General features: G+C 50.7%; 1 protein-coding gene across 1 annotated transcript in view; it reads left to right on the forward strand.

Annotated features, from left to right (window-relative positions):
- The first annotated feature begins 638 nt into the window (after positions 1-638).
- RSPO1 (R-spondin 1) overlaps positions 639-12,139 on the forward strand; it is a 34,315-nt gene continuing 22,814 nt past the window's right edge. The window contains exon 1 of the mRNA XM_073317580.1: positions 639-742. The gene's annotated coding sequence lies outside the window, so the exon portion shown is untranslated. The remainder of the gene's footprint in view (positions 743-12,139) is intronic.

The raw sequence follows: 12,139 nt of genomic DNA on the forward strand, positions 1-12,139 counted from the left end.
CATATGCCAGTTACCACTGAAATGTAAGTAACAAGTCAGAATTAACGGTCATAAATAAAACAGAAGAACCCTGTATGTTCTGTCCCCCTGCAGGGATTTACTGAGACCCTGTTGGCTTTGGATGTTACATTGGATGGTCCTTTGGTGAGCTCCAGTCCGGGTTTTGCAACAGTCACAATATTTTGGCTGGATACTGTCTTAGGAGGTGGTACTAGTCGGGTGGAATTCCCTCATGCTGGAGTATGCACTGGATGCTTTTACAAAGCTGGATACTCTGGTAATGATAATAATTTAAAAAAAACAACAAACCACAACCATACTCCTAGAATGGGGATGGAGTCTGTGGCCTTGTGGGCAGGCGTTATTAATGTGCCAGTTGCTCTGATATGATCACATACACAGGGAGCAGTGTGGGCTGATGGAGTATAAACTAGCCTGGATAATCTTTACGAGCTTGAAATCCTGCACATCCCAGAAGGGTTTGTTTCTCTCTGCAGAGTTTGTGAGGCTGCTCGAAATCTGCTTCAACCAACCAGCCAAACAACCCCCTGAAGCCCCATTGCACCAGACTTCCCCGTGAGCTCCCAGGGACGACTATTTTTTTTTTTTTTTTTTGGACAGAAACTCGCGTGTAACTTTCCCTGGAGGAACAGAGGATTTTTGTGATTGTTCTTGTGGTATTTTAAAACTGAGAAACTAAGTAGAGTCTCTTCAGCAGTCATGAGTGACTGACAGCTCAGAGGTAAGGGTTTCACAATGCATGTTTGTTGAGATTAAGCTTTCGCAATGCAGGCTGTTAGCTAGAAGTGTGAGCATTGTTGGCTTCTGACTTGTGGGTTTGCCTCCTGCAATATCGCTAATGAATTTGGACAATGGAAAGCTGTGAAGAATTACAGCAAACTCTGTGGGGATTTCCTCACTACCCCAACCACCAACCTGGGAGAAGTGTTACGGGGAAGGTGGGGTATTGCTTTTTGTTCTCTGCTTGTATGTTACATGCCAGATCTGAGTGTAGGACACAAGGGGAGTTATTCAGAAATATGTGTCAGGTTATTAAAGTGAGCTGCTGCTACTGGACCAACTACAAAATCCCACCAGCTGCTGCGCAGGAGTCTAGCACTTCGTAACTGGCTGTCCCACCGCAGCCACGGCCACCCTGACTTTCAAAGAGAGTAGCAAGCGTCTTGGTTACCTGAACAATCAGGAGGGTAGCTAACTGAGTAGGAAACTATTTGCATATTTAAATTGCCATGGATAATTCAGCCTCTTTGTAAAGGAAGGGGCCATCTGTGCATAGCAGGTACCTGCACAGCACCCGGTAAGTGCGTTGACTGGCCGTTTCTCACGGGGTAGCAGCATGGAAAGGATTAGAAGTGATGCTGGTAGTAATCAGACATCTGAGTTAACACCCCTTGCTGATGTGCAGTGGGAGTTCACCCATTGGGAAGTGCTGCTGTCTCCCTGTTTGGCTGTCCAACGGGTGGGATAACAGGGCACTGGGCTCCGCACTAGGCGGTGCTCCCAGAACCAGAGGGGCTGGCAGCTGATGTTTGGCTTTGCTTTGCTTAATGAAAGGTCAGAGTGTGGAGAAAAAAGCCTGCTTTCTGGGGAGCACCTCTGGGTACAAAGGGCTCCTGGTGCCATCTGCCTACAGCTATGAGAGGGCAGAACTCTGGGAGTTTGGGGACTTTCTGCCCCACAGATTCCTGTTGTCTCCTGCAAAATCAGGGCTACGGGGTCCTTTGCACCTCCCTCATTATGGAGAGCAGTACCCTAGGGAGACGCATCCCTTGGGAGCGGTAGGCATGTGAAGGAGGCAGGCTCTGCGGGCACTGAGCGTTCTCTCTCTGCCCAGCACTGTTGGGCACAGAGCTGAGCAATGCTAGAAACCTTTGTCTCCTGCCTAGGGATCCGTGCACTCAGTGGGACAACTCCCAGGAGTACGTACCGCTCAGGGGTGGCCCAACGGGTACCTGGGGTGGGACTGTTCACAGCTGAGGCTCCTGGGAGACAGCTGGCTTGCACTGAGACATCGAAGGTTCCTGGGTGGTTCCCATTATTTCAGATAGTCTAAGGTATTTTTCTGGGACCTGGCACCATAGCATCTGAGCACGTCGGAATATTGACCGGGTCTATTCTCAGCACCCCGGTGAGGCAGGGCAGGGCGATCCTCACCATTGTACAGATGGGGAAACTGAGACAGGGATTTGCCCAAACTTACATCAGACGTCTGCAGCAGAGCAGGTAACTGAACCTGCCTTTTCTGCAGCCTAGGCTAAGACCTGAGTATGGGACCGTCCTGCCTCTGTGTCACATACCAGTGCATGTAAAAGGCTGCACAGATTTGCACTCAGACCTCAGCTCTCCCCCCCCCCCCGACCTCACAAACACACCCGTGGGTGTGTAAAAGGAATACCAGATGTGGCAAAGAGAGAGGAAAACGAAACAACAGGGAGCAAAATATGCTCTCGAGAAGGGCAAGGTTCTCCCATGCCATGTCTGCTCCCAGCTCGACTCCCTGACCTCAGCCAGGGATCTGGAGACAGCCCTGACCCAGAGAGATGCCCTCCTTTGGGGTATGAACAGACAGAATAATCAGGTTTTGCCCAGTATCCCTGGTTCAGACAGCCCCAGCTGACAGCTCCTGGGGAATCACACCTTCTGATTTTAGCTTCCCCAAGTTGCTTTTACATGCTGAACTTGGCCTGTGTCTACTGGAGAAAACCTTGCATTACAGACCAACCCGGGCAGGTTGTGAGAGGAGCTGAGCAGTGCCAGGTTTTGGGGGCAGCCCGGCAGCACGCCCCAGGCTTGTGCTGCTGGAGTCCTCCCTGCATCTCTCCTGTCCCTGACCCAGCCCCAGCCCAGTCCCCTGGGTCCCTCTGTTCAAGTGGCAGCAGTAGAATTCCCCTAAGAAGACAGACTGCAAATTAGTTCACAGCTAAACTTGCTGGAACTCCTTGATCAGGGAAAGCACAAGACACCCACCCCCCAACCTCCTTGTCTTGCCCCAAACAAAGCTGGGGTCTCTCTTGATTTTTCCCAGTCTTGTTTTTCCATCTGCTTCTGAGGGGCAGCGCAGGACTCTGGGGCTCTGCAGGGTTCAGATTTTGAAGCCAGTGTGACAGTTAGACAGGACGGCAAGAGTGCTGGGAATCCTTTAAGAATCTTGTGTTTAGCGCATGCTTCCTTTTCATGGGGTTTCATCCTCTGCACAGACAGCGCTGCATGCTGCCCTGGAATTCCAAGCCCCCGTGTTTCATCCCTGTTTTGCACAGAGTGATTACCACATCAGCTTTTGACTCAAGCTGGCTTCTCTCAGGGCAGGTCTATACTGAAAACTTTTGCCAGCTCTGGCAGCTCTGTTGGTCAGAGGTATGAGGAGATGTGACCACAATAGCTTGCTACCAAAAGGCCCTAATGTAGACACCGCTACAGCAGCAAAACTGCGCTTTTCGTTTATTTTGCCCAGGGGGTTGGAATGAGCTCTACCAGCAAAGGGGCCGTTTTGTGGTATAAACTGTGTCCACACTAGGAGCGCTCTGCCAACGTAGCAGACTGATGTTGCTCTCCTGGCAAAATGCTCTGAATGGACGCCTGGCCTAAGCCATGGAGGCTTGGTGTGAATTTAAAGCAATTTAATTAAACGGATGCAAATCGCTGTGTGGATGCTCTTAAACCGAAAGAACAGGGGCTTGCAGAGGCTTAACCAAAGAGGTTGGTTTGTTGACCAGCCTGCAGCCTTCGGCAGTTTGCTCAGAACTGTATGGGGCTTTGCACTAGTTCTCTGAGGGTCACAGAGGAAGAGTGGGGGGTTCTAGCCTCATGTAGTGTGGGCAGGTGCCTCTTCACTTGTCTCTCAGTCTTTAAGTATTTGTGAGGGAGGCAACACTGGCTTTTGGTGACTGAGGTTAGCAGAAATATTCAGAGGATGCTTCTAAGGGAACAGCCGCACATTTAGCTCCCCCTTGGTCTGCTCTGAAAATGCAGCTGAAAACACCTCTTCTGAGTCTTCTCTCCCTCAGTCTGGACCTCTGCTTTTCATCTTTAATTTGCATTTTGTAAGTGCATTACTTAACTCAGGGACAGTTTCAGCAGATGATGCTGAAATTATGCAATGTAAAGTTCTACTGTGCAAAAAAGCACTGGGGGAAATTAGGGAACGTTTGCATTTGACCTGTCTGTGACGCTCTGTACCTCGGGAACACCCTACATCCCCTTGTTCATCTTTATAAAATGATCATATGGTATCCAATGCAAAGTTTGTCATGTTGGGTGTCTTTGGAAGGCTCATAATGCACTGAGCATGGTTGTTATAGTGATGTTATAGTAAGGTTATAGATTTCATATATATAGTTATGAGGCTGAAAATGTATCCTCATGGTTTAAAGCAAGCCCACGCAAAAACTCTCCAAGAACAGAGAGGCAGTTCACACCTCCTCAGGGCATGGATGGGACAAACCCAGCCCAGCCTCACAGGAACAATGGACACTGGCTTAGGCAGCAACAAAAGAATCTGTTAGACCCTTGAGGGAGTCACCCCGCCCTTTCTGTGGGCAGTTTGGGACTGCGATGAGGTAATGCTCACCTGACTCGGGGGCAGGGGGGGAAGGAAAGCCAAGAGGGAAGAAAGGACATGATGAAAGGGAGAGACGTTTGCCGTGCGCTCTCTCTTCCACCACATCTACAGACGCCAAGCAACTGAAGTGCTGATCAAAGCGGAGAGCCTGACTGAGAAGTAACCAGCCAGCCTGTGGTGAGAAGCATCTAAGTTTTTAAGGTCCTTGAAAGTGTTAAGATCAGCCTAGAATGCATTTTGCTTTTATTTCATTTGACCAAATCTGACTTGTTGTGCTTTGACTTATAATCACTTAAAATCTATCTTTATAGTTAATAAATTTGTTTGTTTATTCTACCTGAAGCAGTGTGTTTGGTTTGCAGTGTGTCAGAGGCTCCCCTTGGGTGCATGGTACATATCAATTTATTTGTTAAATTGACAAACTTATATAAGCTTACAGCGTCCAGTAGGCATAACTGGACACTGCAAGACGGAGGTTCCTAGGGTTGTGTCTGGGACTGGAGATACTGGCTAGTGTCATTCGCTTGCAAATAGTTGGGAGCAGCTTACATGCCAGAGGCTGTGCATGAACAGCCCAGGAGTGGGGGTTCTCACAGCAGAGCAGGGTCAGGCTGGCTCCCAGAGTCAAGGATTGGAGTGGCCTAGCAGATCACTGGTCCTGATAACACCAGATGGGAACGTCCCACTGTCCCAAACAAAATCCCCATGCACGCTCCAAATCTGCTCCTGATCCCATTTAATGGAGCAGTGCCTGACATGATGCCTCCTGTGCATTTATAATGATGCCAGAAGGCAGGTTAAGGTGCAGAAGGAACGCAGGTGCTGTGTCTCTCCCTCACTCACACACGCACCTGACCTCGTCATCACTCCCAGAACTTCAGGGCTCCTTTTTGGATTGCTGGGTCTGCTCTGGGAGGTGGCCTGTTTCACTACAGCGCGTCTGTCATAGAAGCAAACTGAGACGGTGACGAAGTTTCCTGCCTTAAGTGACTGTTTATAATGCGTTGCACTACAGGCAATCCTGGAGCACTGGTACATGCAGTGATGATTCTAATAAAGGTTTTAGCAGGTACCTAGAGGCCTACTGTGTACTAGGGGCTGTGTAGACGCCTAGTGAGAGACCGTCTCTGCTCTCCAGAGCTTACCGTCCAAATAGACCAGGCAGACGAAGCGTGGAAAAAATGGAGTATTATCACCCGCTTTTCACAGATAAGAATAAGTGACTTGCCCTAGGTCACATAGTGAGTCTGTGGCAGAACCAAGGACCAAATCCAGGTCTCTTGAGGCCCAGTCTTGCCCCTTTACTGCAAGGGCATTCTTCCCTGTCAGTCTAACCAGCACTATGGTATCTCCACCCCATGCTGATAGGTGGTGACCGCATGAGCTGCGGGATACAGCTTGGAGAGAGAATCTGGGACCCAGCTCAGGATGGTGGGTGGATGTGAAAGTGACTTGGTAATGTAGCCAAGCAAGGCAGTGGCAAGGGACAGGTGGGACCTCTAGCAGGCAGGAGTCAGTTCTAGACACAGTCCCTGTTGGTAGGCTCCCAGCAGCGCTGGTGTGAGTGCTTTGCAGAAGCTGGTGGAAGGACTCAGACCTCAACAATGCTGCTGCCAGGTTTTGTTCTTTTTCCAGTGCTTAGCTTGATGGTTTATGGTTTTGGCAGAACTTTGGCTCTGAAATATAATATCAAATAAAGACCTTCGGGGTAGGACATTTGACTTAACGCCGCTGATCTTTATTGCCTGAGGGATTAAGCAGAACAAAGTGGCTTTGCGTGTGTATGTGGACGGATGCTTGCTGGACGAAGTGATCTGACTATAAACATACGTGGCACTCTTCACTGGAGCATCTCAAAGCACTACCCTTGCGTGGGTGTTTGCACTCACTTGGTTCTCCAGATGGGGAAACTGAGGCTCAGAGAGGAAAAGTGACAAGTCCAGGGGAACTAGCAATTCAGTGTCAGCTTCAGAGCTAGAAGCCAGATCACCTGCCTCACCCCACCCCTCCTAGAAAACCTTCTAACTACCACCCCTCACTGTCTCCAAGTAACCTCATTGCACATTTTTAATGGGAGGGAAAGGCAAAGCAAAACGGAGCTGGTGTAATATAAACACAGGCTGAATCACTGCGTGCAAGCCTGGCGTTTTACTTTGTTTAACTTGTGAAGATTTATTTTAATCTGTATTTATGAAGTAGGTTTATTTAACGATGCTGAGGACTAGGCACTGTTGTCAGAAAAAGATTCTCCTGTCCACACCAAATCTCTCTGATGATTAGTTGACCTTCCCGACGAGATGTGTAAGTGTATAATAGCTGGGCCTTGCTCCTCCTGGGAACTGGCTGGGAGCGTCACACAAGCAGCTCCAAGTAGGGGTGGGAAGGCCGCCCTGGCTGCGAGATGGAGCAGAAGTGGCTGATGCAGGAGGCCTGGCTTCTAGCTCCAGCTCTGTTGCCAAATTGCTGGGTGGCCGTCAGCATGTCTCTGTGTCTCTGTTTCTCCATCCATAAAATGGGGATAATGGAAGCTACCCAGCTTTGCACAGCGCACCAGGGCCTAGGAATGCAACGGACTACATTTGTGCTAGGCATAGAGTTTAAGGCCAGACGGGACCAGATCAGCTACTAGGACCTCCTGTATGTGTCAGGCCAGCACCCGCATACTAAAGCCACGTACTGAAACGAGCCCCAAGTATCACAGCCCTCAGGAGATGGGACCATTCTGTGCCATGAGGAGGGACCAAAGTGCACCAGGGCGTGAGGCCCCCACAATGGCAGGGAGATGATTACGTGAGAGACACCCAGACCACCCTGGCAAGTGACCCGCGCCCAGCTGCAGGGGAAGGCAGCAACAACAAAAGACATAAAACCGCCCCAGGTCACTGCCAATGTGAGCGGGGGGGAAATTCCTTCCCAGCTCCACACGGGGCAATCGGTGACACCCTGAGCACGTGAGCAAGACCCAGCCAGGCAAGCCCCCGAGAGGGAGAATGCTCAATGCCGCCGCCGAGCATGGCCCACCTGTTCAGCCTCCCACCTCCAGCCACGGCCACCCTAACGCATCAGAAAAAGGAGTTAAAAGAAAACCCCCGAATACACTGGGGGAGGGGAGGGGTGGGATATCTCTTTCTGACCCCGGCACCTGGCTGCCTGAAACCCTGGAGCATGAGCTTTTCGGAACACAAGATGGAACCTGTGAGCTCCAGGACGGTTGAGTCCTGGTCCCCGCCGTCCTACAACCACACGCATACATTAGTCCAATTCTCTCTTAAAACTAATTGTTGTTTGCCCCCATAACTCCTGCTGGGAGGCTGTTCCAGAACCTCACCCCTCTGGTGGTTACAAACCTCCTAATTTCCAGCCTGAATTTGTTCATGGCCAATTTATCCCCATTTGTTCTGTGCCAGCATTGTCCTGTAGCTTCAATAGCTCTTCGCCCTCCCTGGTATTTACCCCCGATGTATTTATAGCAGTCAGATTCCCCTCTCAGCTGTCTTTATGTTAGACTAAACAAGCCGAGCTCTTCCAGTCTCCTCTCAAAGACAGGCTCTTCATTCCCCTCGTCAGCCTCATAGTCCCTCTCTGCACCAGTTCCAGTCTGAATTCATCTTTCTTGAACCTGGGTGACCAGACTTGCACACAGGACTCCAGCTGAGGTCTCACCAGGGGCTTGTCCAATGGCATTAATTTGTCTCTATCTCTACTGGAAATGCCTTGCCTGATACATCCTAGGATCACCTTTGCCTTTCCACAGCCACATAGAATCATAGAATATCAGGGTTGGAAGGGACCCCAGAAGGTCATCTAGTCCAACCCCCTGCTCGAAGCAGGACCAATTCCCAGTTAAATCATCCCAGCCAGGGCTTTGTCAAGCCTGACCTTAAAAACCTCTAAGGAAGGAGATTCTACCACCTCCCTAGGTAACGCATTCCAGTGTTTCACCACCCTCTTAGTGAAAAAGTTTTTCCTAATATCCAATCTAAACCTCCCCCACTGCAACTTGAGACCATTACTCCTTGTTCTGTCATCTGCTACCATTCAGAACAGTCTAGAGCCATCCTCTTTGGAACCCCCTTTCAGGTAGTTGAAAGCAGCTATCAAATCCCCCCTCATTCTTCTCTTCTGCAGGCTAAACAATCCCAGCTCCCTCAGCCTCTCCTCATAAGTCATGTGTTCCAGACCCCTAATCATTTTTGTTGCCCTTCGCTGGACTCTCTCCAATTTATCCACATCCTTCTTGTAGTGTGGGGCCCAAAACTGGACACAGTACTCCAGATGAGGCCTCACCAATGTCGAATAGAGGGGGACGATCACGTCCCTCGATCTGCTCGCTATGCTCCTACTTATACATCCCAAAATGCCATTGGCCTTCTTGGCAACAAGGGCACACTGCTGACTCATATCCAGCTTCTCGTCCACTGTCACCCCTAGGTCCTTTTCTGCAGAACTGCTGCCTAGCCATTCGGTCCCTAGTCTGTAGCTGTGCTCATCCTGTGCTTGACCCACATCACTCATCCTGTGCTTGACCCACGCCCCCAGGTCTCTCTCCTCCTCTGTCACTTCCAACTGATGAGCTCCCAGCTCGTAGCAGAAATTCTTACTATGAGACCCTAAGTGCATAACCTCGCACTTTGAATTTCATCCCATGATTGAAACATTCGAATGAGCACCAGTAACATCACAGTTCAGACCCTTTCCTCGTGGCCCCATGGTCTGCACGTGGTCTTAGTCTCATCACAGTGGGTCTTCTCGGTGGAGCTGCTGCAGACAGATGCAGAATGGACACTTGATGGCGTAATCCCCCTACAACATATGTACATGGAAACATTTGAATTGCACCTCACTCCTTTTCTCCTCTCCTGTGTAGTTGGAGCAGCCCTTTAGGATGAGTTGGGAAAGGCCCGTGGGACAGAGTTGGAGCAGCCTGTACTAATCTGTGGAGCTCGTGTACTGGTTGGGTTATTGTGTTGTGGGCTGTCTGCATAACTAGCGGGAATTCACTCTTGGGGTCTGTCGGGGGATACTCAGGAAAAGCACGTTATCTGGATCTTCCTGCTTGGATGAGCAGCAGTGAAGCAGCCAGCGACGTTGACATTTACACGGTCGTCTTTAGGTTTCTGAGCCGAGTGGGGCAGGTCCCACCCCTCTGAGCTATGAAAGCAGGGTCTGTGTGATCTCAAGTGGCCCATCAAGTGGCTCAAGTCTGTGCAGTGTCAGTGAGCCATCAGTCTCACATGCCGTCAGTTACTGGAACCTGACAAACAGGTGGGTGGGAGCAGAGGATAATTTCCTAGCAAGCTGAAAGTAGGAGGGTAGTTAGCTTCCTTCTAGCTTTACAATCTCGGAAGTGTCTGCAGCAAAGCCAAATTTTAGCTAAATATCTCGGCATGCCCCATCTCCAGCCAGGACACAAACTCGCTTGCTCTGCTGGGCCAGTAGCCACCCTGGCTTCTGAGGCTTTGTCTGGGGTAGAACATGGAAAATGAAAGGAATTTGCTTGGAGTATGTTGGCACCCTCCGAGGCTGGTTTCCAGGTGAAGCTCCAAGGCCTTTGCACAGCAGCAGCCCCAACTGGAGGGTTTAAGTGGGATGTAAGTGTTCCACAGACATGATGCTGGCCCTCTGCATGCGGGGAGTTTTCTCTCTGAAAGTCCTAGCAGCTGCATCTATTAGCTGGGAATGTTTGCCTAGACAGCAAATTCTGCAGGAGGACTGGAGACGGTTCTCAGAAGCCAGTTTTGAGTTCATAATCATGACTATTTGAACCAGAAACCTGCTATAATCAGCAAACGGAAAGCTACCATGTGACCTGTGGGTCCAAACAAAAGGAATAGTGCTGGAATTTTAAATACTGGACACATGCAATGAACCAGGGCTTTATTTGTAATGAAAGAGGTGTCAGGGCTCAAGCAATTTTTTTACTGTCATAACTGACATGGCAAGCCCAGAGGTGCCAGGGCTCTGAACTGCCAGACACAGAGGTGCTGGGGCTCAGCCCTGGCACAAATTAACCACTGCAATGGATAGCTTGTGGGCCGAGAATGATCTGCAGAAATTGTTCGCCGACTGATTTTTGCACCAGGAATTCCTTTGGGAGACTTGGACCCCATCTGCAGGGGGAGAAGGAGGCAGGACATGCCAGATTCATTGTTTGTTGCAAATTCTACACCCTGCTCTAGTCTGAGGGGGAGTTTTGGAAACTCCATTTCACCTTTCTCCTGAATCTGAGTCTGTTGGAGCAGCAAGGGAAATGCATCCCGGAGTCCAGCCCTCTCTCCTCTCTGCAAATTCCCTGTCTCTGGCCTGCAGATGTTACCATGAACTCCTCAGCAGCGGGGTGCACGTGGGGAGATTGGTGGGCTTCACATTCAGGTCCCAAGCCACACAAGGCTTTCTAGATCAAAAGCAATGCACAGAATTGCAGCGGGAAGCCAGTGCAGATGTCGAGGAATTGGAGCAAAAATGCTCCCTGTGACTAAAGCTAGATGGCAATCACCGCAAACACAGGGCGGTTGTAACCGTCAGGCAGTATTGTGCTGCATTTGCCCTATGCACAAGTCAGTGTTGTCTAGTCTGTAATAAGAGCCCGGCTGCCTGTTGCTCCAGTGCAAACCCTGCCGTGCGCGTCCAGAGAAGACTAGTCCCCCCCCGCCCGCTCCGTAGCTATGCTCCTGGCCTCACTGTGTCGCGGGTGGAGGCTCCCCAGGAGCCGCTTGTGGCAGACGGGATCCTGTCCTGGAGCCCCAGACGCTTGTTTAGAGGAGAATTCTTTTATCTGCCTTTGCTAGCTCTGCCTCCCTCCTACGGCGCCTCGGGTGGGAGCAGAGCCCGGGGAGGTGGGGCACCAGCTGGGCCCAAATCCAGGCCAACTCTGCCTCTCCGATGAGCTCTGTGAACCTTGCCTGGGCCCCAGGGAGTAAAACGATAACAATCGGACCAGGCCAAAGCTCTGGGCATGGGAAGTGCCTGGCTGCAGGTGTTAGGAGCTGGGAAGGTGGTTGCAGATTAGGATAAGTGTATCCGACGTTCACTTTGCTGCAGAAGGGCCCAAACTCAGCCACAATCCTCCCCTGCAAAATGTTTCTGCTCCAGGGCTGGATGTCTATGCTGCGCCACGTGACCATGCACACCCTCTCTTCGTGTCTGTGTCTGTGTCTCAGTCCGGGCCAGGGGGAAGGGGCTAGAGCTGCCCAAGGATCAGGCCTCCCCTGCACACATCCCCACTTTGGTAAACGCTCCTCGGCCCAGCTGAAGCTCTTGACAATGTTTATAAAGCAGCTTGCAGCAGACAGCCTTCAAAGCGCAGCACAAGGTGGTGTTTACCCGAGTGACTAACTATTTATTTGAAAACCCCCTGGATGCTGCTGCAGGACCTTAACGACAAGCACATGGGAAGCGCTGCGCTCCTGCCAGGGCAGCTTTTGGGGGGGCCATAGCAGGGCTGTGGTGAAGTTCAAAGTCACGGGGACCGGAGGATGACAATGACCCTTTGCCGGGCGTGTGAGAAATAGTTCCCAGGCCTCAGCATTGTTCTGCAACCAAAGCAGCCCTCAGCTTTCC

This window comes from Lepidochelys kempii, chromosome 19 (assembly GCF_965140285.1).
Source record: "Lepidochelys kempii isolate rLepKem1 chromosome 19, rLepKem1.hap1, whole genome shotgun sequence".
In the NCBI taxonomy this organism is placed as follows: domain Eukaryota; kingdom Metazoa; phylum Chordata; order Testudines; family Cheloniidae; genus Lepidochelys; species Lepidochelys kempii.